Below are 26577 nucleotides of genomic sequence, written 5' to 3'. Positions count from 1 at the left end.
GTATTAATGTAGGTTAATCAAAACAGCACTAACATATTTATTAGGCTTAAGCTTTTTATTTGACTTGAGATTTGTTAGATTTGAGACCAGACTTGATAAAACCTGAGCTTAATGGATCTTCCAGCTCGTGTTTTCAAAAGCTTCACAGACAACTAAGTGCGTAGAAGCATAGAATCATAGAATGGTCTGGGTTGGAAGGCACCTCAAAGACTAGCTCCAAGCCCTCTGCCATGGGCAGGGACACGTTCCACTAGACCAGGTTGCTCAAAGCCCTGTCCAACCTGGCCTTGAACACTGCCAGGGATGGGGCAGCCACAGCTTCTCTGGGCAACCTGTGCCAGTGTCTCACCACCCTCACAGTAAGGAACTTTTTCCCTAATGTCTAATCTAAATCTCCCTTCTTTCAGTTTAAAGCCATTCCCCCTTGTTCTATCACTACTTGGTCTTACAGTCCCTCTCCAGATTTCTTTAGGCACTGGAAGCTGCTCTAAGGTTTCCCCAGAGCCTCCTCTTCTCCAGGCTGAACAAGCCCAGCTCAGCCTGCCAAGTTTCGCTGCTTCTTCAGACACTGGCTCTCCAGAGCTGCACCTCCACCTGCCTAGCATCTAGGGTGAGCCCAGATAAGAAGGACCCACCACACTCTCATGCAGCACCATGTCCAAAGCCATGCACATTAAGGGTAGGGACACACACGCACAGACACACAGCTTTAACAAGCACCTTATTTGGGCCACTGTCCCAGGTCTTTATGGAGTGGTATGAAGCCGCTCAACCTACTGCAGTGTTCTGTGTGCAATGTACAAGCTGACCCAACTCCCCAGGCTGCCGGAACAAGGAGCCTTCTCATGGGAAGATACTGCTCATACAGCCTGTTCAACAGTCCTGGGCAAAGGCCCAGCTTGCAGTGTTTGTCTCTGTGATAGCTGTCATTTTCTGGGCTTAAAAACATGCCCCGCACTGAAATAGCTGGTGTGAACCAACCTCTCTTCAGAAGAATTATCTTCTCTGGGCATCTCGCTGCTGCTTTATGCATGTGAGGATACTTTGCCTGGCTGCAAGGCTTTGGTTATTGTAAGTTCTTTAACAGATTTTTTTCTTCTTTTCACAAAATATTCAACTAATTTGTTCTCTATTTCCTCTTTTCACTTGGCTGCATTGGTCTCCAGTGAGGACAACTGGGCTTCATCTGGGGGTATTATAATGGATAAATATATCAACTATTTTTACTTACGTGTCAGTTATCGGATTGTGTAACACAGTCATAATCTCAGTGGTTTATTCTTATTTTATGTGGGAGACAATGAAATACATGTAACATTCAAGGCTGCCACAGAATGCCTCGTAAGGCATACACCCCTCTGTAAAGGGTGTTAAATATTAAATACGGTGTAATGGACATGCTAAGCTTTATGACAATAAATAAATAAATGTGTGGTTGCATTTCTTTGACTCTGCAGCACCATGACATTTCTGAGCAATAGCTCCTTCAGATAAGACAGTTGCAGTTTGGTGTTTGCTATTAGCTTCCTACCAGAACTAGCTATGTGTTGGGTGCATGCTATCTTAATCTGATGGGATCCAACAGTTTTTAATATTTTGAGAAGTTTACACTGGGTTTTGGGTGTTTGGTTTGGTTGTTTGGTGGGGTGGGCTTTTTTTGGGGAGGGGGGTTGTTTTTGTGTCAGTATTTATAACCACGTTTCCATCACGATGGAATGAAGAATGAGCTCCTATTTTGGATTTTGGGCAGTGCACCCACTGGTGGTCCAGGTTTATTCAGGATGGTTTTCTTCAGAAACTATAGAGAAAGGGTAACACCTAGTGGGAGTAAACCCACATTGCAATTAAGAAATGCAAAGGGCTCCGAACATTCATAATAGAGAGAAAATTATACTTTTTCGGTCATAAAAAGTAAACTATTTTATCCCTGTTCTGACCTAAAAATGGTGGTAAGCATTTATTATTTCTTTTTGCAGTCTGTATTGTATGAAATGGTATAATATTGCTTAGAAAAAATGCCTAATTACGTATGTCTGAATTGTTTGAATTTTTAATACTAAATTCAGTGAAATATTTAGCTTCCTGTATAAAATCAAAACCAGAAGTTAGTGATCTAAACTGATCTAATCTAAACTAAACTAAAGTGGCTGAAATATGCTTCTTTGGGCTTCACAATCTTGCTTAGAGGATGTAGGAAAAAATAGTATAGTTAGTCCCACAGCAGAGTTTATTGCCTAAGAACTCTTCACATTTTTGGGACTTATATGCTCTCTAAAATGTGTGCAGTTCTTTAGGTTTGACTTTGTCAGTCAATTGATGGCTATCAGATGAAACCTTTCCCATTTCTGAATGATTGCTCAGAGTGAAATTATTCAGCTCAGCATTATACTTATGTGATACCAAGTAATGCTACTAAAACCTTGAATTGTTATTATTCCACCCAAAGTCTGAAGAACTCAACTCCTTCTAAAGAGAGTTCTCTTTCCCTGCAAACTCAGTCTCACATGCTGTATGTAGCTGGCGACACAAATGCACAAGTTATAGATTTCCATATTTCATGTGAATTGTAATGAATGTTATTTGTGAAGTTATATCTTATAATATCTGTTCATAGAGGTTGTTTTGCCTGTGTGTTTGTATATGCAGTTGAGTATGTCTGGCTGGAACTGCATGTTCTAGGAAGTCCAGCTGCTGTGAAAATACATATGTTCAAGCATGAAAGATACTGAAGAATCATAGAATAATTCAGGTTAAAAGCAACATCAGGAGGTCATCAAAGTGCTCAAGCACTTTCCTCCTGCCAGTGTGATACAGACATTGTTCTGAATAATTTTGTGATGGTAATGCTCCACAGAGCCTGGAGGAGAGGGAAAGAGGGACGGAGGAAGGCAGAGAGGTAAGGAGGGAGGGAAGACAGCCTTTAGCTGTGTATTCCATGTCCTTGGGTGGTATAGAACTGTGGCTGAGAAACATAATCAAGTGAGCAATTAGTGAAGTTCAGAGCTGTATTAATTTCCTTCAAGCACCTTTGCAAAAATTGGGAGACAAAATGCACCCTCTCAATGTCATGGTGTTGGCAGGTTGTTTCTGCCTTTTAAAGAAAAGCATTGAAGGGGACACCTTCCACACAAATCTTAAGCGTCACTGAATTTGGAGGACACAAGAAAAGAGGCTATGCACCTTATGCTAAATGTGGAAGTACTCCCAGATGCTGCTTCTCATGTGATATCTAGGAAAATGTGATGTTTGATTTCCTGTTTCCCTTCTTTTGTTCATTATCAGAAAGTTACAGCTCTGTCTGATACCAAAAAAGCAGAGGACAGATAAGTCATTTTATAATATGTAGCGGTATGGTATTTTACATGCACAATGTGAGGTTTTTCCCTGTGCTAAATTGCTCATAACCCCTATGGAGCAGTTTTAAATCAGGGTTCTTTTCTTGAGCCTTGGCTCTGAAATTAATCTTCTGTATCTCTGAAACATTTCATTCACATCTTCAGATCTCCCCTTGGTGATTTTCCTATCTGTGGATAAATAGCATTCTGACCTAGCTTCTACCACAGCAACGACAGAAAGACAACCAGACCTTTGCAAATGCAAGTGGAAACTACATCAATTTTCTACATGAACCGTCCATGTGGATCAACAGCCTTAAAGCCATCTCCTGGAATTTTACAGTATGAAGATTCAGCAAAAGAGCCTCTCCTAGTCAGGAAAATGCAACTCATTATCTAGCCAATTAGGACATCAAATACGACTTCTACTCTCACTTCTTATCAGCCTGCTTTCCTGTACGGTCAGTCAGGCTTCCGAATAGGTTTCAGTGGGGAAAAAGCACATTTTTTTGGCGGGAACTACAATCAAAATCTAAGAGCATTGGTTTGCAGAGGAGCAACTTAAGAATTGTCCCTAAGACTATTCCTCTGAGAAGCTAATCACAGCGGTGGTGTCATTCCTGGGCAGGAGCTCTCTGCAACAGAAAATGCTTTATAATGAAATTTTCAAAATTTACTGGTCTTGCTTATACCTTTTTCTTGCAAAAATGTTTTAACAAAGGAACTCAAAATGTAGAATCATAGAATCATAGAATGGATAGGGTTGGAAAGGACCTTAAAATCATCTAGTTCCAACCCCCCTGCCATGGACAGGGACACCTCGCACTAAACCATGTCGCCCAAGGCTCTGTCCAACCTGGCCTTGAACACCGCCAGGGATGGAGCATTCACAACCTCCCTGGGCAATCCATTCCAGTGCTTCACCACCCTCACAGTAAAAAACTTCTTCCTTATATCTAATCTAAACTTCCCCTGTTTAAGTTTGAAGCCATTACCCCTTGTCCTACCACTATGGTCCCTAGCGAAGAGTCCCTCCCCAGCATCCTTGTAGATGCCCTTCAGATACTGGAAGGCTGCTATGAGGTCTCCACGCAGCCTTCTCTTCTCCAGGCTGAACAGCCCCAACTCTCTCAGCCTGTCTTCATACGGGAGGTGCTCCAGCCCTCTTATCATCCTCGTGGCCCTCCTCTGGACTTGCTCCAACAGCTCCATGTCCTTTTCATGTTGAGGACACCAGAACTGTACACAATACTCCAAGTGAGGTCTCACGAGAGCAGAGTAGAGGGGCAGGATCACCTCCTTTGACCTGCTGCTCAGGCTTCTTTTGATGCAGCCCAGGATACGGTTGGCTTTCTGGGCTGCGAGTGCGCAATGAAGCCAGCTCATGTTAAGCTTCTCATCAACCAACACCCCCAAGTCCTTCTCCGCAGGGCTGCTCTGAATCTCGTCTCTGGCCATCCTGTAGCTGTGAAATGTATTGATGTAATTATTCTTTTCAGCAAAGTGATCTTCAAAGGTAAAATAGCTAATAATAATGACATTGGTGGTTGTATGTTTCAAATATATGTATTTGCTTTAGCTGTAGTTATTGGAGACATACTGTTCACTAATCTAGTACATTTCAAAATCATACCTGAAGTCAGTGAACAGTAATTAATGCCTTTGCTTTTGCTTTCTGCCACTATGTACCAATGCAAGCTGTGCCTAACCAATGTTAACTCTTCAATTTAGATTAAAATAAACAAATGAAATGCAATCATTCATTTTGACAAACTCATTTGAAAATTCTCATTGAACTCATTGAAATTGAATGTTCTGCTATGTTCTCTTTACATCTTTTTTCTGTTGTGATCAATTTAAAATCTCTGTTATGTTTAATAGAAGAAATATCAGAATCCTTACCAGGGATGCTTACAGCATCTGTAAAAGTATGAAGGAGGTGAAAGCCCACAGCAGGCACACTAGTATAGGTAAGTTGGCAACTGATTTTTTACTACCTTATCTACCTTTCTTCATTACCTAACAAACCCGTGTTTGCACTAGGTTTTTTTTTGGGGGGCGGTTTCTCTATGAAGACAAAAGCTCATATCCTCAATGGCAGAACTGACTGTATTGGTGTCAAACACTGCTTGTTTCACAGCCCATGTAAACTAACAAGCGATATTAAACTGTCAAGGAATGGATGGTTTCAAGGAATGAATGGCTTCACAACACTTGTATAGTGCTGTGAAGTCCCCTACTTGCTCATATCCCACCAGAGTAGTAGTCCCGAAGGATGCTTTGAATATGGTAGAGGTCATTCCAGCTTTCTACTGGGCTCCACAGCCAACTATCTGTCCACCAGACTTCATAATCTCTTGACACAGACTGAAATGAAATCAGTGAAGTCTCATTAGAGACTTAGTATTCACCTTCCCACCTGGAAGATGAAAAACAATTTATATACACATAAAGAGAGAGACTCTTTATTGTCAGCATACTCAAAATTGTTTCTCCTCCTTTGGCCTCTGAGCACAGACCCTTATGTGTGGAGGATGCAGCTCCACAAGCTCTTACTGCTCCAGGCAAACTGGAAAATATCCATTCCATCAAGACCTTGCCAAAGTACATGTCACCAATGGCCATAACTAGGGTTCATGCCAGTGGGGACATCTGTGAATGAAGGCTGTAATTAATCTTAGCTCCTGCAGGCAGTGTAACACAGCTGTGCAACCCATGCCATAACGGAATGCTGGACCTCCTATTCACTGATACCCTCCCTGACCTGCCACGTAAATTAATGTGTCATGGAGGATACATTTCTTTTCACTTATTTAACAGGGGAAATTATTTGCTGCCTAACTGCCAAAAATCTGTGCCTAGAGAGTGAAATAGCAGAAGTCAGCGCTGCTACGGCCAAAGTTGAGTTTGCCAGAACAGAGCTCATCCTCAGCAGTGTTTCCAGAACTTTTACCCATTATCCGCTGCATAACCCAACTTGATTTTCTGCTTGGGCTGAGCCAAGCTTGAAGAAACTTAGAATCAACTTCATTAGGCATAGCTCATGGTTCCCCAGCTTCCTGAATTGCCATGCTAATGAGATGTTACTGCCCAAAGTAATGAAAAGCAGCTGTTTCTTACCTGTAAAGAAAAACTGACAGTTGCTGCAGTTCATTTGGAGGTGAGTTTTATAAGCTTGTCTTCCTTCTTAGAAAAGCTCACTGCATTTATTTTGCTCTTTAGTTGCAGAGGCCCAAATAGGTTTAAATTAATGTGTCTAGAAAATTCTGAATGTGCTTTCCTGTTTCAAGTGTTCACATAGAAGGATTACCACTCTGCTTTGTAGGAGTTTCCTGTAAGATATCATCTGTCTACAATATCTGGGGGTTTCAGTCATGTGTGTAAATAAAATAATACATTATTATGTATTATTGTAATTATAAATTAACATTTATTCTGCTGATATGTTAATTGGTGTTGTCAGGACGTTTAAGAAATATATGAATGGTGTGTTTAGATTTAATGAAGTTTTAATGAAGCAAATGGCTGAAATCACAGACAGTCACAGACTTAATTCCAGCTGCCTACAGACTCTTTAAGCCCTGGAGAATAGAGGAATTAGATTTTTAAGAGACTTTGCCCTCTTTGTATACCTGCAAGCTGTTGATAAAATAAAGATTATTTATTAACTGCTTATGAACTGAGCACAGAAATGATCTTTTTTTGTATCTGCAATGGCAGAAGTATATGTCATAAAGTTTTGCTAGCCTAGAAAGAGTTATGCCCATGAAAAGGGAATTGTTTGTTTTCACCTTTTAATTTTTCATGTGTGTTGTGTATGTACAGTTTTTGCCAAACTGCCTTTCTCAGAAAATGGAAAGCTTTCTTCATTATTGTTTGTATTTTGTAACTGAATGCCACAAGTCTAGATTGTATCAGAACTTAGTCCAAGTAAAATCCTTTCAAGTAAAACAAGCAAAAGAAAATCTATTTATCTCAAGGAGGTTAAATCACATAGAAATAGGTTGAGATTATAGGATGGATCTTAGTGAAGGGGGAGCTTATCTGAGAGGCAGAAGATAAGCGTAATGCCTGCAGTCATGGTGATAAATAAGAAAAGATCTGTTTGTAAGTCAAGATGCTGCCTTTGACTGACAGTCTGAGAAAGGAAAAAATTAAAATTGCCAAGCATAAGACTTGTTAAAAGAGAAGAGGAGAAGGGAAGAAATGAAATATATAGCTAAGGAAAAGCAAAATAAGTACAGAACAATTATTTCTGTATTTTATAATCCCTGAAGTCCAAATTTTCAGCATTTTAGAGTACAATAACTATGCAGCCAGGTCTTTAATATTGTATATAGTTAATAAATGTGGTTATTCAGACCTGTTTGATAGTGGAGTGACTAACAACAGCAAAATGCTCATCAGTAACCTACCCAGGTGACCTCTTAACCTCTTAGCCTCTGTCATTTAGTCAAGGCTGATGTGTTTGTCCCCTTGATTTCTAGAGGAAAAAGATGATGTTTGGATCACTGCCATTTAGGAACATGAGATGTACTAGGAGGGCATCTTCCAATTACTTTCTCTAGGAAAACTCTACTTTCTTCCTTTTTCTGTGCTGAAGCTTTTTTCCCATCATCCAGAGTGAATATATTCAATGCATCTGTTCCAGGTTTTTTTGTTTTGTAATAGGAAAAAAATGTTTGCGAAGCCAGAGGAGGTGCTTACATACAACCCTAAGAGTTGGCATCTGTGCAGGTATGAGAGGACAGATTATCAACAGTGTCAAATTAAGTACACATTATGTGTCCAGAAAAGGGGTCAAGAGTAAGATGGAGTGGAGGAGCAGATGAATGGAATGGAATGGAGAAGGTCTTCTGGTAGCTATACAAAGGAAAAAAAAATTGTAACTATGTTTAGTATTAGTAACTATATCACCCACAGGAGCTCTTCAGAAGTGAGATGAGCACATTCCAGCAATATGTATTTGATGAATAGGTTGGGAAATGTCAAGATAATCCCATCTGTATGTATTATAATGACTGACAGTCTGCAAAACTGATTGTGCAACTACTGCCCAACTAGTTTTTCTCTGCTTCATGTAATTTATGCTTTTGCATAAACCCTTTTTTCCCATCCACTGAGCAAAAGTTGTTTTTCTGATATTGTGCTTTCTCTGTGAAGAATGAAGTTTGGTTTACTAATCTCAGCTGGGTATTGCCAGGAAGCTTATTGAGCATTTAAACCTTACAGATCACACCAGCTTAAGATAACACTGGGTTTGTTCCATTCACCAGTCCTGCATCTTGAGTGTTCTTGTAGGTTTTAAACAATACTTTTTTTATATAATATTCATCTTCCTTGGAGCATAAATACTGGGTTCTATAAGAAAATTTATGATACTGTAAAGATTCTTGGTTGAAGACACAAAACCAGTTAGCAGTCTTAGCCACACAATTCCCACTTACATCAATTGGAGCTGTTCGGCTAAATCTTGGGTAAATTATCATTGTAGATCCCTTCCAACTGAAATATTCTATTCTGTTTTTCTCAACTCTTGTTATGCAAATCATAAATCCATCCATACTTCTTCTGGCAACTTGCTGCACAGGAAATGCTAATTTAATTCATTAATCCCTGCTCCTAAAGCACAAACATCTATCACCTGAGCTAGGTAGACAGTAGAGAGTTTTGTGCTCTTTAAAGCACATACTGATACTTTAAAGTATCAGTGAGAGACAATATACTGGTAAATGCATATGAAGTCTGGATGTTTTGTCTGCTAACACTGCATGAATAAGCAAATATGAACTAATTTAACCCATATATTTTTTTCCTAACTTCTTTCCATCGTTAAATTAAGTTTGAACTTCGAAGTAGCTTACTACCTCAAATTATATTCAGATGATTTCTTGATTTATTTTTTTTATTATTATTTGTGTGTGTGTGTCATGACCTTTAACTAGTTTGGAAGTATCACATTCAATGTTATAATTTGTGTTAGGATTCAGAGTAATTTTCTTTAGAAAGGACATTCACAGTGCTTTGGCTGGACAATCCTCCTAGCCTGATGCATCCAAAATGAGGACCCAGTCAAATATGCCACAGCTGGGAAATTCCAGGCACCTGACTGTCCAAGAAGCAAAGATATTAGTCCCTTTCTCACAGCTGAGAATCATGTCTGGCTGTGGAAATACTCCTTAGTTCTACTCTTGTTCAAACCACGTACTAGAAGCTAACCTGTTTGAATTTGCACCAAAGGGGAAAGAAATATATTAGCATTCATTTGTCTCAGTTGGCTTTTTTTCTGACATCCCAAAGATCTTCCAGGCATAGATAAAAATTACTAAAAGCAGTAGTAGAGCAGGGCTTAGGTTCAGGGATTTGAATGACTTATAAGCAAGGACTTTAATAGGGACAAAAAATGGGCTTACAAAGCAGCGTTGTTAAACCTCGGGTAGTGCAGCAGTAGGCAGCTTGACTTGATAAGCAAGGATGATCCTGATTCAAAGCATTGGAAGACAAAGTATGAGCTGGTTTTAATGCCACACTGTGTGCCAAGTGCTGTTTTTAATGTGAAAAGCAGTTTTCTTTAGAATCAAGTACAAAGAAGTGATGTTCCAAAAGCAGGAAGCAAATCTTTCCTGGTGAAATCCGCATGCAAATGTAAACACCGAGGTTGAAATTTTGGCCTTTCTCAGCTCAGGGGCAAACTTCCAGGCAGTTTGAGCCAGGATTTCACACAGCATGTGTGACTGACGGCATTGTATGCAGGCCTTCCCATATACACTTCTCTATTTCACCTAAGCATTTCCTAGGGGAAGAGCTGAAATTTAATTTCCCAAACAGTGCAGTGACTTTCCTTCAATATTTACATATGTGGTGGTGTAAGAAAAAATCACCACCCTTTTTGCAGTTTCTGGCAACCTTTGCAACTCTGTAGTTAAATCACAAATTCTAATAAAATTCTTTAATAAAGTGTCATCAAAAGCTCGAGGGTCACAGTTCTTAAAACCCCAATATAGTTTCTTTAGTGCTGATTTTATAGTCACCTTAGAACCACCCTTCACTAGACAGGTCTGTTGTGACTGAATTAATGTGGATGAACCACATCTCTTGCTAGCCACAAACATCAGTGCCCCATTTCCACAAAGCTTTAGAGCAAGAGTAGTAGCTATTAGTTTGTACCGTTAATGTACCATTTTAATGCTACAAATGTTGTAATAGTTTCTATTATGACCTTAAATAGTAACTCTTGGTGCATTTCTGGTAGTGTTTATCAAGGACAAGACTTCTAAGACTCAGGCTGACAATTTCAGCTATATAGGACAGGTGATATAGAAAAAGTAGAAATACATGCACTATCACTTTTAGTTCATGCATTTTAATATGATTTTGAAATTAGTTTTCTTGTGTGTTATTCTTTCTATTATCACTAATGTCTATTGTCCATCATACCTTTCTTTAAGGACAGCACTGTTAATATAAAGACAGTCTGGCAAGATGCTAATTGCCTCAGTTTCAGTAAATTCCTAACAAAGCTCTTTACATTGAACTAGCTAAAAATAAAAGTATCACAGTATGTGACTAAGCTACAAAACAGGGTGGCAAGATGGCTTGTTTGGTTTTTTTTAAATTGTGACAGGACCATAATGGTAGCTTGTTTTATTCCCTGATGGTTTGCAAAGGGAAAAGTGGGTATTTAATTTTATGGTAAATATTTTTTAGCTATCAATTTTAAAATTAATTTTTAACATTTACTTTTATAGTAAATGTATTTTTGTGGTACATACCAACTTTTACTATCCAAGCTTTTGTTCCCTTGCTGAGTGAGAGCCATGTCCCTGGTAGCAGTAGGTGGCAGTGCTGTCTCCGCGCTCCCTTTTTAAGGCACTGCAGTAGCACAGCTCAACGAAGCCATTTCACGAAGAACGTTTAAAAGTTCAGGTTTCTTTAAACAAAGGCACTTCTGCTCATGGGCAGTGCCAACTAGCCTTATCAGGTGGTATGAACGTAATCTCCAGACTCCGAACAGTATTGTTCTCCACGTGAAATTCCCCTGAGTCATGTGTATAGCATTTGTTCCAGTGTATGTAGCAAGGAGTATAGGTGTATAGGTATATAGCAAGGAGTACAAGTGACTTTTCATTACTTTTATTTTTAACCCAAGATTTCTTTACCTAAAAGTGAATGAACCATGTGTCTTTACTGATGCTGTTGGCAGCCCTCACTGGCAGTTGCCTTCTGTTTCTGAAAGTTAAAAAAAAAAAGAAAAATGGTACCACTGTTGTGCAAATAACAAAATGTTCCAGAATCATGTGATTAAATTGTTCCAGAATCACATCATTAATTAGTGATCGCTTTTGTTTCAGCTCTTATAGAAGCCTTCCAGTACCTAAAGGGGGCCTACAGGAAAGCTGGAGAGGGACTTTTTAAAAGGGCATGTAGTAACAGGACAAAGGGTGATGACTTTAAACTGAAAGAAAGGAGATTTAGATTAGACATTAGGAAGAAATTATATACTGTGAGGGTGGTGAGGTGCTGGCACAGGTTGCCCAGAGAAGCTGTGTCTGCCCCATCCCTGGCAGGGTTCAAGGCCAGGTTGGACAGGGCTTTGAGCAGCCTGGTCTAGTGGAAGGTGTCTCTGCCTATGGCAGAGGACCTTTAAGGTGCCTTCCAACCCAAACCACTCTAGGATTCTATGATTCTTTTCTCAGCAGTAAATACGGCAGCAGTGTCATTGACAGGAGCATACACTACTGATCAAATAAGGCTAATGCTTCACCATGTAACTAGGAGGGCATTAGGGAGGCAGGAGATGGGATGCATGGCCATGCCTTTGTCTTCTCCAGATCTGAAACTCTGTTCACAGTCCATGGCTCTGAAGTCAAGTGAGAATGGCTAGCTCGTGGCTGCTCTGCCAATGGCTTGGGAACAGGTTGTCTTGCAGATAGAGCTAACTGCAGTGGTCCAATAAAGAGCCAAACCACAAGATTAATGATTAAGCAATGTAGATAATCAGGGGTCCAAAACCAGAGCTCACCGCCTCACTCTCTTTTGTTCATGAGTACAGATATACCAAATGTTACCTGAAAGGACTGGAGGAGGAAGGGAGCAGCGACAGAGTGACAGCAGCTGCCTTAGCTTGTTTGAGAGTGGTGGAGAGAGCTTGTTGCAAACATGTGGTGGGAGTAAGCCGTAAGACCAGGTCTTCATGATGGGTGTGATGAGGTATATCAGCTGGGTCATCCTTTTTTTTTCTTTCTTCTTTTTTTGCCCATGTTTTGAATGCCCAAGACAAAAGCAGAACCAGTAAAAACAGGAAATGTAATCTGTGTGGCTTCTGTTACCCCAAGAGGACTCACATAGAGGACAAATTCGGCCTCTGGAGTTCAAGGGAAGTAAGATAAAAGGCACAACTGTAAACTGAGAGAGTAAGTGAAGTAAAATACCTTTCCGTGAAAGGATGAGATGTGAATCACTGAGGTCAACAGTTTCAAGACACGCTAAAACTAGATGCCTGCATAATGATCAAAGCATTTCTGTCAGCTTATTTCTTATATAAATGTGGATCTGGTTTTATCTTTAATATGGACTCCTCAAATGAGACATCTGAGTTACCTGATGGGCAATATATTTGATATTGTCACCAAAATTTAAAAACAAAAGAAATCCCTGGCCTTTTAACATTACACCCTGAAAAGACAAACCTGTCAGACTGGAGACACTTGGAAGTTCCTTCTGAGATTAGTTTTACAATTTATTCCTGTAAATAAGGACATCTGATGAAATACATTTTTCAGAAGGGGTTTGGATGAGAAGTGATATTTTGGTTGATCAACTGAGGAAGTCATGCCTTCCATAAGGGCAGACAGAAGCAGGAGAAGGAAATGAGCAGAGGATGCTGACCCATGGGTTACTTCCAGGGCTGAGAAAGGGGAGATTACTTGTGCATCGTCCTGCTTCGGACTCATAAAGTAGCTGGGCTGCATCTGGCAATAGGGAAACAGACAGCATCAGCAGAATTCTGCATTAAGTGAGTGAAATTAAATTAAATGAACACACACACAGAGGCCTGGAGGAATTGCAGATCCATGTTCAGGATTTTGTTTGCATTTTGTTCTTTCCTATTCCATGTGTCAGTTATTACTGCCCTTCCCATTGAATTATCCCTATGATAAAAATATGCTTCTCGACAGTCAGGCAGCCACAACCATGCATCACACTGCTGAATCAGGATCACAATGGCTTTAAAAATGTGTGACTGATAAGAAAACTTCAGAGCAAAAAATACATGGAGCCGATGGGAGAACTATGGGAAGAGTCCCATTTAAGGCAGAGGAACTGATTATTTTATGATGTGTCTGCAAACTTCAGCATTCACACACACAAACAGAAAGAAGATGCTAATGTTAAAGGGCAGAATGAGGAACAAGTTAAAAAATAACCTATGGTACATGTCACAAAAGGATGTCAGTTCAGACTTGTGACTAGTTAGTTCACAGAGGCAGCAAAGCCTTTTGAAGATTCCTCTCCCTCTGTAATCAGTCCCATTAGAGCAAGCAGATCCAAGCTTCAAAGGTAGCAGGGCTTGTCAAAGAAGAAAGCTGCCCGCTCCTCAAACCACGGATGGCAGCTTTGTGTCCCACAGTGGTGGTTCCCATGTGAGGCTGCACTGGCATCAGCAGGGTGGGCGTGATTACACAGCAAATTCTGTGCTCAGATTTCTTTGAAGGGCTTACATACCCTCCCTAAATTATTATTGATCCTCTCCATTTGACAGGACTTCCAAAGACTTGAAAAGATACTCCATAAAGCTTACTTCTTAGCTTGATCCCTCACCTGTAAAGTCTTAGATGAATCCACAGACTTGCTGCATTTGAACTGTTTTGTCTAGTTACTTAGATAACAAAATTCTATCAATTAATTGGCATATTTTCTTAATAAATGCCTGTAAAATTATTTGGTTCTATTCTTCCTACAAGGCTCCTCCCAGAACTTCCCTACAGTAAAGGGAATAGAGAGTTCTGTGTAGGAAAGCTGTTGTGGTTGGTTTGTCCGCAAAACACTTTGCTGGAGAACATCACTAATAATAGCATTAACTGACTATGGGAAGACAGAAAGTGAAGTGTATTTCAGTATTTTCCAATTTCATTCTTTGATTCTGCAGTCTGTTATTTCTGGAAGTTTTCCAAAAAGAGGAAGAAGAAAAAAAAAAAAGTTCTGAATACAGCACATCCCTCTACTTAATTTTAACTCCAATTTCACACTTCTGCAGATTGAATATGAACATCACTTATCTTTCAATAAAAAATTGCTGTTTGTTATACTTCTGATATATCAATGAAATTGTGTATCTTAGTGTACCCATTTCCCAGTTGGTGACCTTATTTCCAGTGTTTGCAACTGGTTTTCCATCATGCTTGAGCAACTGCTTGCCAGTATTGCATTCCCATTTGTGGTCTGAACCATAAGCCTGGGAATCACTTCTGAAGTATGACTTATTCTCATGGGCTTATTTTCATGCTGTGTTTAGAGACCAGCTGTGCCAATCTAGGAAGTTTTCCAGAATACAAAGCAGATCATGAGCAGTGTGTCTGATAATGTGTCCATAGACAGTGTGTTCACAGATGCCTCTCTGGTCTTCAACAAAGTATTAGTCAAGTAACAGTATTAGAATCTGACACTATTCTTGTTAAAGCCATTTTTTCTAAGTAGTATTGAATTCAGTTAGAGCTAGTTCAGGCAGAATTAGCTTGAATTCTGGTGAACTCAGTAAATCGTGAAGTCAGAAAAAGGGAGGGATGGAATGAATCTCAAGAGATCATCCTCCAGTCCACCTCTGTACCAAGGCACAATAAGAAACTTTGGACTAATCCCAGCAGACATCCACATAGTATCTGGTAATGATTCCAGTGAAGGCAATTCCACAATATTCTTATGTGTGGTGTTTTAACGTTTCAGTACCCAGTACCATTCCTGTTTTAAAGGTGAGCTGGTTGGGGTTTTTTTCACGTAAACAAAGAATCTTTGATAAATACTTAGCAGATTTCTTTTTGTCTTCTCAGCAGATACAGCAAAGTTGCTCAACATCCTCTTCTTCCTAAAATATACAGATTGTATTTCTGTATTGTGTACCCATATATGGTGCACTTTCACACTAAAGCTAAGCCAGTCTGAAGGTTAGCTGTTGCCAGAATTAACCACCTTAATTTTTTCCCTATTCAGCCAGCCCTTGTGTGATTGTGGTGAACCAGTTCAGAGGATAAAGTGGAGAAGCTTTCAGTTCTTTAATAAAATTAATTTTCTGCTGACTTAGTTCAAGCCCTATGGAGGGCATCAGACAAGTGGCAGTGGTTGGGCTGGCTTAGTTGTGATGTGAAGCAGCACAACTTCTCTTTTCTAGGCTAGGTAAACCTCCTCGCATTTCTTTCACAGGCCATGCTTTCTAAACCTGCTATTGTTCTTATGCTCCTCTGAATCCTCTCCAGTTTTTCTGTATCTTTTTCACACATAGTGCATTTAACAGATTTCTGTATCCAAGGAATGTTTAAAATGTATGATTCAGTTATGAGTGAACAAGACATCAGAAAGGTTAAGAAGATACATTGCTGCTCATATCTCTTCTGCCCATTTTTCCATGCCTAATTTGCCTGTGCCGTTACCGTGACTTTGCCTACATGCTTAATAATTGTGCTCAGAGATGGGTGATAAATAGAAGTGTGTCACCCCATGCCATACTTTTGCAGTTTAAGGAAGGTCATTCTAATCTGTACTCATCAGAGAATCATGTTTAATTTTAACTTAGGACATCATCCAAATTCCAGTAGAACCTCAGGCAAGAGTTTCTCTAGGTGGAGAAGATAATTTCCCTTTAGTTTCCTTCAGTTTTGCCATGTGTATGCACTGACCTACATTGAGACTAGGCACATGATATTCTCAGTCAGTCTTTCATGTGATCTGAACTCTTTTGGGGTTAATGGCTTCATGCAAATATAATTTTGTGGCAATGTATATGAATAAGATGTTAAGATTTCCTGCATTCTGTCTTTTAGGTACGTATAAATAATTTATATTTCCCAGTATGGATTCACTCCTGATTCATATTAATATAGTTCTCTTAACACATGATCTAGAGTCTTGAAGTATTTGGTTTTTGCTTTTAAAGCCATCACTACCCGAAGTCATGTAGTCAATTAAGAATCTAAGTTTTTACTATTAGAGTTTCACTATAAAGATGTGGAGAATGTGAAACCTCAGGATACAGAAACAAAGTAATAAAGGTCCCGAATATAAAGGTCTTTTAAATCCCATCACTTGTTAACAACCACTTGTTAACAGTAGTGAGGTTGAAGTCTGTTCTGGGGTGTCTGCTGTGGAGGAAACCCATGCTGTAGAGAAGGACGCACTAATAATGACTCCATCACTGACTGTGCAGCTAAACTCATATCCCACCACAGACTGTGGTAACCTGTGAGTTGCTTTATCCTGTGTAATCAGACCATGACTGAGCTGAGCCAGCTTGTCCAGAAACATTCAGAAATGCCTGACCTGAAGGTAAGGATTGCTGGTCTTTCCTGTCCTTCTTGTGAAGGCTCTCATGGCTCTCAAGAGTATGGAATCAGCAGAAGCCTACGGGCAGGCTTTGGATACTGCCCTTCAGGCTCAGAGATGATATAGATGATGGGGGACCTTCAAGCCAGATCTCTCCATTACAGGCTTCCTTATGCTGTGATGACATGAAGGAAGGAACCCCACTCACCTTTTATGAGCTTCCTCCCCTCTTGCGAGAACCTAGTGAGCATTTGAAGCTCATCTTTCCATATCCTTACAGGGGTTTCTCAGGGACTGACCATACTTTTTTCACAGCCCAGAAGCAGAGACTCCAATTCAGCTTCCTTCCCCAGCCTTGCACATTTTTTCTTGAATGTTCCTGAAGCTCCAGGTCCTCTGTCAGAAGCACCCACCCTAATGGAAATTATTCAGGCTGATGAGTTATGGGACAAGAGAGAAAAGAGGGCTCCCCACTTTCCAGGTGCCACCTCCAGCACTGACTGCCGGTCCCATCATGATCTCATTCCAGTATGTGTCACTGTCCTGGTTTTGGCCAGTCTGACCAAAGATCACCATTTTCCAGCATCAGTGTGGCATCCATACCTAGGGCATAAACTGGAGTGGACTTTTTCTTATAAAGTTATGGGAAGATGGCATCCTGCACTGGTTTCAGGTGGGGAATGATCCCAGCTGACCTATGAGAATAGGAGTAGAAAAAAGGAAGGAATAAAGGATGGACAATTTCTCCACATAAAGAAGGGATACATGTTGAGGGTGGCCTAGATCTACCGGTATTTTTCACTTCGAGTCAGCGAGCAAGCTCACCATACTTCTGACTCTATCTGGAAGCAGCATCACATTAAATGATACTGTATTTCATACAATAGATATGAACAGATACTTTCCTCCCTCTCTTAGCCGGTATTTTTCCCACCTTTTTTATGGGCACATGGAGGGTATGCAAAGGTTTGACCAAAAAACCTTTCTCTCTCTCTGACTCTTTAACATTTCCCCTTTGCTGACCTACAATCTCAGGGAGGGCTTCACAGCACATGTCCTTCTATTATGCAGAAATGAAAGCAATGTTTGGATGCATGATGCAAAATTGCAAACTTTGGAGCAGCTTCCTTAACAGCTACTAGCTAGCAAATATGTCTATACTTACAGGAAAAGACTGTGGGTACAGTCTACACGTGAAAGCAATCTAATCCTAGGAAGGAATTATGTGCTTCGGATTTTTGTTTAGTTGGGGGTTTTCTTCTCAGCCACAGCTCAAGAGCAGTCATCAACATGGTCAACTCCCATGTTTCATCAAACCCCTGCATCAGGAAGTCTCTGGCATAAAGTCAACTCACAGACAACTTTCTTACTGTGTCTGAAAGAGGGAGGCAGCATTTCTGACTAGAAATGAGGGCACTGACAAAACCAAGTCAGGAGCAGAGGACAGATAGCACAAAGCTCATCTGCCCTAGGTCCTTATGTGTATGGCCAAGAAAACAGAGGGAAGGAGCTGCTGCCATTATTGCTGGGCAGCTCCTGCTCCAGCTGTGCCAGACAGCTGGACACAGCCCCAAGGCTATTTTGAGTTGTGCTATACTGTCCAGAGGACCAGGAAGAGGCAAGTCAAATGCTGCCTGCAAGGAAAACGAGGGCAGACAAGAAGCCATATAACCCTGGCTCAGGAAGCCATGCAGAGCAGCCTGTGTTAGTGCCTGCCAAGGCCAAGCACCAACCGCATGGTCACAAACCACTTGTGGACTATGGCAGAGGGTGTGGACCTTACTGTAGTGTCAAACTTGGTACTGATCTGTAGAGGCTTTTTGGGCTGACTGGTTACTCCTCCATCCAACAGCTCTGTATACATTGCCCTGCACCCCAGTGTACCAGCTCCTTCTGAAACACTGAAATTTTAGAGCAGTTGTCCTTTATTTCATGAAGGTTAGTTAAGCAGGGGGGCCTCTCCTGTCTCAGCCTGCTGCTGCTGCTGGAGACATGGGATTTGGCACAATTGATTTTGACTGGATAGGCTTCCCAAATTTGCATGGAGTAGAATAGTGTGGGAAAATACGTCTGGGTCTTATTAGCACAGGAGGAAAAGGGGCAATGCAGGGCTGGGTTGCGCTTGAAAGGTGGAGGAGAGTCCTGTTGCCAAGGGTAGGAGGGCAAGACAGCAGGAAGCTGTGGGCAAAAACAACTTCTCGGCATCAGCCACCCTGTTCCTCCTTGGGAGCCCTTCCTTTGGCTGTAGTGGCTGCAGAGGAACACAGAAGAACAAAGCAGCAATGGGTGGGTGGGTCAAGCTAAAAAACACACAGCTTTATTTTTTCATTTGTAAGCAGCATACACGGCAAGATGCCTCCTAAAAGTTGACACCCTCAGCAGCTGCCTGCTTTTGTTACGCAGCGAAACAGCGTTGCATTGGCCCTACCCTGTGTATCTCTGGTTGAATAGTATGATTTGTGCCCTGCTGCAATTGTGCTGGCATTTTAGGATGTGCAACATTTCAGTATTCCTTCTTTTGCAAACCTCCCCTACCCCTAAGTTTAATAAAATACTATACCAAATAAAGGAAATAAAAAATCCCCAAAGAAAACATGAACTTCAAAATAGACTTCAAAACTGCCCAATTTGAGAAAGAATGGAAATAGCCAGATCACAAAAATGGAGAAATCTTCTAATTGTAGAAAGGAGGACTCAGATTGGTTTATTTCGCTTATTATACTAAAACCATAGTGCTGGCATTGCACCATGCAGAACAGTTACCAAAGTCAGTAGGATAAGCTGTGTGAGTTGGTGGTAGCACTAACATCATATATTCTCACTGAATATGACCTGAAGCAACTTTTTAAATCAAAAATGCTGTGACTAAACATATTATTTTCCTTACAGCTAACTCTCTTGCTCCTGCAACATCCAAGGCCATATAAGCAGGGACACCTTCCAACTATTGCAGGAGAGCAAAAAGGTAAATAAAATACTGTCCACTACATCTGACAGTAGGTACCATTTTTAGGCGAATAGTTTTAAACCCTGCTGATGCTGAAGAGTCAGCATGGATGATCAAATCTTACAGAATCATTCCTTTCATTTTGTGAAAGTAGTGATTTTCCTTGATTTTTAATGCTTCCTGCATCCGTCTCAATCTACTATGCTGAAGATGAGTAATGTTAGGGAAAAAATAGTGTCATTATAAATTCTAAAAGCCAAAATTCTTCAAATGCTACTTATGTAAAAAAGGACCAATTTAAATCAAATAATTAGCTTCTGCTTAAATGTTCAATTAGAAAATTGTAACAATATAAATATTTTATATATTCATAGCTCTTGTCTTCAAATTTAACTTTTCTTCTGTTTTTGCTTTTATTTCTCTCTTTCATAAATGTCAGTGTAATTACACCCATTTTCTCTTTAGAGGTGAATATACAATCACAGCTAGAAATTCTCCGCTATGTTTTACATTCTGAAACATGTAATACTCAATCTCACAACTAATAACTACCATGGCATGTTTTATAATTGCACCATAAATCAGAGGCTGCCACATTTAAAGTGTAATTTTAGGCCATTTTGCAATATTTCTTTGCACTTCTGAAATATATCAGGGTGGAAAACACATGATGTAGCTACGTACAGCCCCAGATGAGGAAAAGGAATCTTTCTCCAGTTACTGGAGTTCCCCAAAAGAGATTTTAAAAGGCAGTGACATGCATGTAGTTCATAGGATGCCCAAGCTGCCTCAGGGACCCCAATAAGAGCACATTTTTTGAGCAGATGTTGCAGTCCAGAAATTAAGAGAGGGGGGTAGAAGGGAATCAGCCCATGGCCCAAGCGTGCAGACTGAGCAATCCATTAGCAACAAGTACTCTGTGGCATTTGCAACATGGATGGTTGTTTAAATCTTTCCAGGGTCTTTATGTTTAGGAGGAACTAAGCTGGGAGGAAGAGAGAGAATATCAGTGGTGAAAGCTGGAGAAACAATTCTGCCAACTCACATAGTGTCTCCTAGTACCTGTCTAAAGCACTTCTGCAGCTGCTGACAGGATGAACTCCCACAAAATTAGGTAAATTTTTCTCCCAAAGCCTGTTTCTGCTTGAAGGAGAATGTTTTATTATTCATTCTGGTTTTGCTGTATACGCTTTAGGTGTTATTTTAGCCCCACCAGTGCATACAAAAGTTTGTAATGGCATGTGGGATAATTTCCTAGTGGTTCAAAATCCCTAAGTAATAGTTTAGATGCAGAGAGACTCTTTCATTCCTCAGTGTTGAAGCTTGTCGTATACTAGAACCCAATACCACATCTCCCCACTGGACCACCATTGTAGGCTTGCTGGGATCTGTTACAGCCTGACATCTGGGCTCACTCTGAAATGATCAAGAGGGTCTCTTTGCTGGGTACCTTTGCATGTACAATGCAACAGCCCAGCACAGTGACTAATGCCTCATTTGCACCACAGAGTTCTGCTGTTAATTTAATTAAAATTGCCACATCCCTCATATGCACTCACAGTAATTTGGTTTCCGCTAATCAAACTCTGAATTTATGCTAGTCAAGTTTTATCACCTCCTCAAATGGCTTAAGTGCTGTAATAACAACATCTGGCTGCATTTTTGGCCACTGAGTACAGACATCATGACTGCTTTTTAATTAAGAGGGCAATGTGTGCCCCAGGCTGCCAAAACTACTAACAAGGGGAAGTTATGGCAAAGTCTATGCACATACAGAAAACCTACATGGATCTCCCACACTTGCTGCTATATTCAGAGTGGAGGTCACACCATATAGAAACCCTACAGCCACCTGCTACTCATCTAGGTAACCTTATTTCTTTGGAAAATAGAGTAGGAAGCTACAGTGGGATGAAGTTAAAGCTTTGAGAACGTGGCTGCGAGGCATCCCAGGGAGAAGTGGTGGTACCCCAGCATGCAGATTGGTTCACAGGGGTCTGGGGCTGGCTAAGTCACCTTCCCCTACACCTCCTCCTCCTCCTGAGCTGTGAACCCGAGGCAGCTGAATATAGCATAGCCCCTTGCACTGTCAGCATCTGAACACTGGCACTAGTATTACAGGTAAAGGCTATAGTATGGGTGAGACCTTAAATTTGCACTGCATCAATAGGAATTTCGTGGAAATGTGGTGTCTTCTCGTGCTGTTATAGTTCATGCCCCTTCACACTACTCCATCAACGATATCAAAGGGACTTGCCTAATCATTCAGCAACACACTCTTTGTCTTCAAACATGCTTTTGCCACTACTGCAGTGGCTTGAGCCCTGTTCAAGGTATGTCTATACTGAAATGATTGATCTGCCTTGACCAAGATCCTATATGATTATCCCAGCTATGTCTGGTACCTCTTGCAGCTCATTTAAGCAAATCAACATCTACATTGTAAGTTTAAATGAACTGCAAGGACTTGCCTTTAGGAATAGCACAGTTAATTATGAAGGCCAGAAGGACAGTGTAATGTAGACCTGGCGTGCTAACTTGTAGCAACGCTTACCAGAATATGGCCTGGCACTTCCAAGACTTACTGTAAGGAGTTTGAAAAAGGGAAACAAGGGTGTTGTAACTTCTCAGAGACTGTACTGCTGTTGTTGCTAGTTGTGCAAGTAAGGGAATAAGGCACCTACTATAGGCTAGAAATTTCCAGAATTATACATTTTGTGGTGCAGTCATTGCCTATTACATATGCTGTGTATTATTGCTAGCTGGCTCAGTAGCTGCTCTTGGGGTAGGTTTGTGGAAAAAGAGGCACAGAAGAATATAATGATAGTGGTGAAGAGTTATGGGATCCCAAAATTTATGGCTGTATGGCTGTTAACAGGATTCAGATTAAACCACCTATTCCAGACCATTTGCTAAGATTCTTACCTCTTTATTGTACTTAAAATATCCCAGTAGAGGGAAAAGGAGCAGGTCCTGCACTTGTAAGGTGTTTTCAGACCCTCAGCAATAAGAGAGGCTCTGTAAACAGAGAGCATTGGCACCTGCCTCCCATTTTCTCATCTTAGCACAGCCCATGAAAAGTTAGATCTTAAAAGCTGGCTTAGAGAAAAGGAAGCCTGGACTCTGCGTTTTTGTCACAATTTTTGTATTTTTTAGAACAAAAGAAGCACAAGGCTAAGGCCAAATCTGCTTTCAGTTGCAACCATACAGCTTGCAGGTGTGGACAGAGTTTAGCCTGAAATAACTGGAGGCAAAAGAAAGAAAAAAACCAGCTTAAAAATGTGATGTCAGCAGGAGAAAATAGACTCTGTGGGGCACTGGTTTTCTAAAGCCTTGTTCTGTAATCAACAGAGCTCATTACTGTAGCTGTGCATGATGTTGCAAATGGCATTTGGATGAACGCATTTTGTCTTTCCATCATGCTCACTAGTTAACAAATTGTCTGCCCAAATTGCTGAAACATGCATATTGTGTCAAAGAAGAGGAAAGCAGCAGATTCCCTTTGTCAGGGTGGACAGCCTGTTCCAAACCCTCAGTTGCTGCTTTTCAACCCTCTTCTGTTTCAACCCCTACGAATTCTCCTGTGGATGTACAGGACTTTGTATAGATGCCTCTTCCCCTTACAGTGATAATCATATTGCTTTCCTTTCTCTCCCAAGTCTACAGCATCCATCCAACTCTGAGGCCTGCAGACCACATTTCGGAATCAGTTTCACTTCATTCTTTTTTTGAAGAAGTCACTTTCTCATATCTCTGTCTCATCTTTAAATAGTACTGATGCTACTATTGCAATACATGGGACAATCCATCCTGCAATCAAGGTTATAGAAGGAAGTGATCGCATATCTGAGATCAGCTAGCAGCATGTGAAGCATATGACCACACATCACACTGCAAGGCACATCACAAGTTCTGGCTCCCATGTGAATTCACTTTGGAGTCCTGACATGGGATTAAAGGCAGCTGCACACTTATTACTTTCAGTAATAGTATTTCAAAGTGTTTGGGGGAACATAAGACATTGTAAACTGTAAGCTGTTGTATGGACCTTGTTTTGAGGCATAACGGAGTCTGAGGATGCAGTCCTACAGGCTGACACTACACTGTGCCTTCTAGAAATCATAGAATCATAGAACAGTTAGGGTTGGAAAGGACCTTAAAATCATCTAGTTCCAACCCCCCTGCCATGGACAGGGACACCTCGCACTAAACCATGTCGCCCAAGGCTCTGTCCAACCTGGCCTTGAACACCGCCAGGAATGGAGCATCCACAACCTCCCTGGGCAATCCATTCCAGTGCTTCACCACCCTCACAGTAAAAAACTTCTTCCTTATATCTAATCTAAACTTCCCCTGTTTAAGTTTGAAGCCATTACCCCTTGTCCTACCACTATGGTCCCTAGCGAAGAGTCCCTCCCCAGCATCCTTATAGGCCCCCTTCAGATACTGGAAGGCTGCTATGAGGTCTCCATGCAGCCTTCTCTTCTCCAGGCTGAACAGCCCCAACTCTCTCAGCCTGTCTTCATACGAGAGGTGCTCCAGCCCTCTTATCATCCTCGTGGCCCTCCTCTGGACTTGCTCCAACAGCTCCATGTCCTTTTTATGTTGAGGACACCAGAACTGTACGCAGTACTCCAAGTGAGGTCTCACGAGAGCAGAGTAGAGGGGCAGGATCACCTCCTTCGACCTGCTGGTCACGCTTCTTTTGATGCAGCCCAGGATACGGTTGGCTTTCTGGGCTGCAAGCGCACACTGCTGGCTCATGTTAAGCTTCTCGTCAACCAACACCCCCAAGTCCTTTTCTGCAGGGCTGCTCTGAATCTCTTCTCCGACCAACCTGTAGCAGTGCCTGAGATTGCCCCGACCCAGGTGTAGGACCTTACACTTGGCTTGGTTAAACTTCATAAGGTTGGCATCAGCCCACCTCACAAGCGTGTCAAGGTCCCTCTGGATGGCATCCCTTCCCTCCAGCGTATCAACCGAACCACACAGCTTGGTGTCGTCGGCAAACTTGCTGAGGGCGCACTCAATCCCACTGTCCATGTTGCCGACAAAGGTGTTGAACAAGATAGGTCCCAACACCGATCCCTGAGGGACACCACTCATTACTGGTCTCCAACTGGACATCAAGCTGTTGACCACAACTCTTTGCGTGTGGCCATCGAGCCAGTTCTTTACCCAATGAGTGGTCCATCTATCAAATTGATGTCTCTCCAATTTAGAGACAAGGATGTCATGTGGGACAATGTTGAACGCTTTGCACAAGTCCGGGTAGATGACGTCAACTGCTCTGCCCCTGTCCATCAGTTCCGTGGCTCCATCATAGAAGGCCACCAAATTGGTCAGGCAGGATTTCCCCTTCGTGAAGCCATGTTGGCTGTCACCAACCACCTCGTTGTTTTTCATATGCCTTAGCATGTTTTCCAGGAGAAACTGCTCCAAGATTTTGCCAGGCACAGAGGTGAGGCTGATTGGTCTGTAGTTCCCCGGGTCTTCTACCTTCCCCTTCCTGAAAATGGGGGTTATATTACCCTTCTTCCAGCTTCACCTGACTGCCAGGATTTTTCAAATATGATGGACAGAGGCTTAGCAACTTCATTCGCCAGCTCCTTCAGGACCCGCGGATGGATTTCATCAGGTCCCATGGACTTGTGCACGTTCAGGTTCTTAAGATGGTCTTGAACCTGATCCTCTCCTACAGTGGGCCTAAGGTCTTCATTCTCACGGTCCCTGCATCTGCTTTCCAAGACTTGGGTGATGTGGTCAGAGCATTTGCTGGTGAAGACTGAGGCAAAGAAGTCCTTAAGAACCTCAGCCTTCTCCAAATCCATGGTAGCCAGTTCTCCCGATAGCTTCTGGACAGGGCCCACATTGTCCCTAGTCTGTCTTTTGTTTGCTACATACCTATAGAATCCTTTCCTGTTATCTTTCACATCCCTTGCCAGATTTAATTCTAGCTGGGCCTTAGCTTTCCTAGCCTGGTCCCTAGCTTCCCGGGACAATGTTCCTATATTCTTTCCAGGCCGCCTGTCCTCGCTTCCGCCTTCTGTAAGCTTCTTTTTTCCCTCTAAGTTTCCTCAGCAGCTCCTTGTCCATCCATGGAGGTCTCCTGGCCCTCCTGCTGCACTTCCTTCTAGTCAGAACGCAACACTCCTGAGCACAAAGCAGGTGATCCTTGAATATCAACCAGCAGTCTTGGGCCCCCCTGCGCTCTAGGACTATATCCCATGGGACCATATCCCCTGGAACTATATCCTATGGAATAAAAAGGGTTTTTTTCCCAATTCTGATGGTGGGCTTTCCAGTATAATGCCAGCTGTATTAGAGCAGTCAAAGCAATAAATTAATCAGGAATTGCATTACCGCATAGTTTTCTCATGCTTTTCAGGCGTCCAGCTGTATTCATTGTTCCATCCATTGGACTTGTCAGGGGAAATGAAAAGGATCCCATATTGTTTCTTATGTGAGGAAAATTCTCCTTAACTGGCTGTGAAGCTGTGGTGTCTCCTTTGTGCCATCCAGAAGCACAGAGGGGTCCAGGAGATATTAAAATTTTCACTTCAGTCTCACTTGAGGAAGAAACGAGAAACAGGATGGGGCTATAACTGATACTCCAAAGGTAAGGGAAGAAAATGACTGAAAGAGGGGTGACTTTAGGATTTGAATATGCAATTTTTTGGTGGTCAAACACTGTCACAGGTTTCCCAGAGAGGCTGTGGAGTCTCCATCCTTGGAGATATTCAAAACCCAACTGGACACACT

General features: G+C 41.5%; 1 long non-coding RNA gene across 1 annotated transcript; it reads right to left on the bottom strand.

The window, feature by feature from the left end:
* Positions 1–4731: 4731 nt before the first annotated feature.
* Positions 4732–24700, bottom strand: LOC115603834. Its single transcript, XR_003990004.1, has 2 exons — positions 24653–24700; positions 4732–4794 (listed from the first exon to the last, which is right to left on the bottom strand). It is a non-coding gene; the product is annotated as an uncharacterized LOC115603834 (long non-coding RNA).
* Between the last annotated feature and the right edge of the window lie 1877 nt (positions 24701–26577).

The sequence above is a fragment of the Strigops habroptila genome, chromosome 2 (genome assembly GCF_004027225.2).
Source record: "Strigops habroptila isolate Jane chromosome 2, bStrHab1.2.pri, whole genome shotgun sequence".
Lineage (NCBI taxonomy): Eukaryota > Metazoa > Chordata > Aves > Psittaciformes > Psittacidae > Strigops > Strigops habroptila.
The sequence above is the reverse complement of the archived record's forward strand: the minus strand, read 5'-3'. Positions and strand labels throughout refer to the sequence as shown.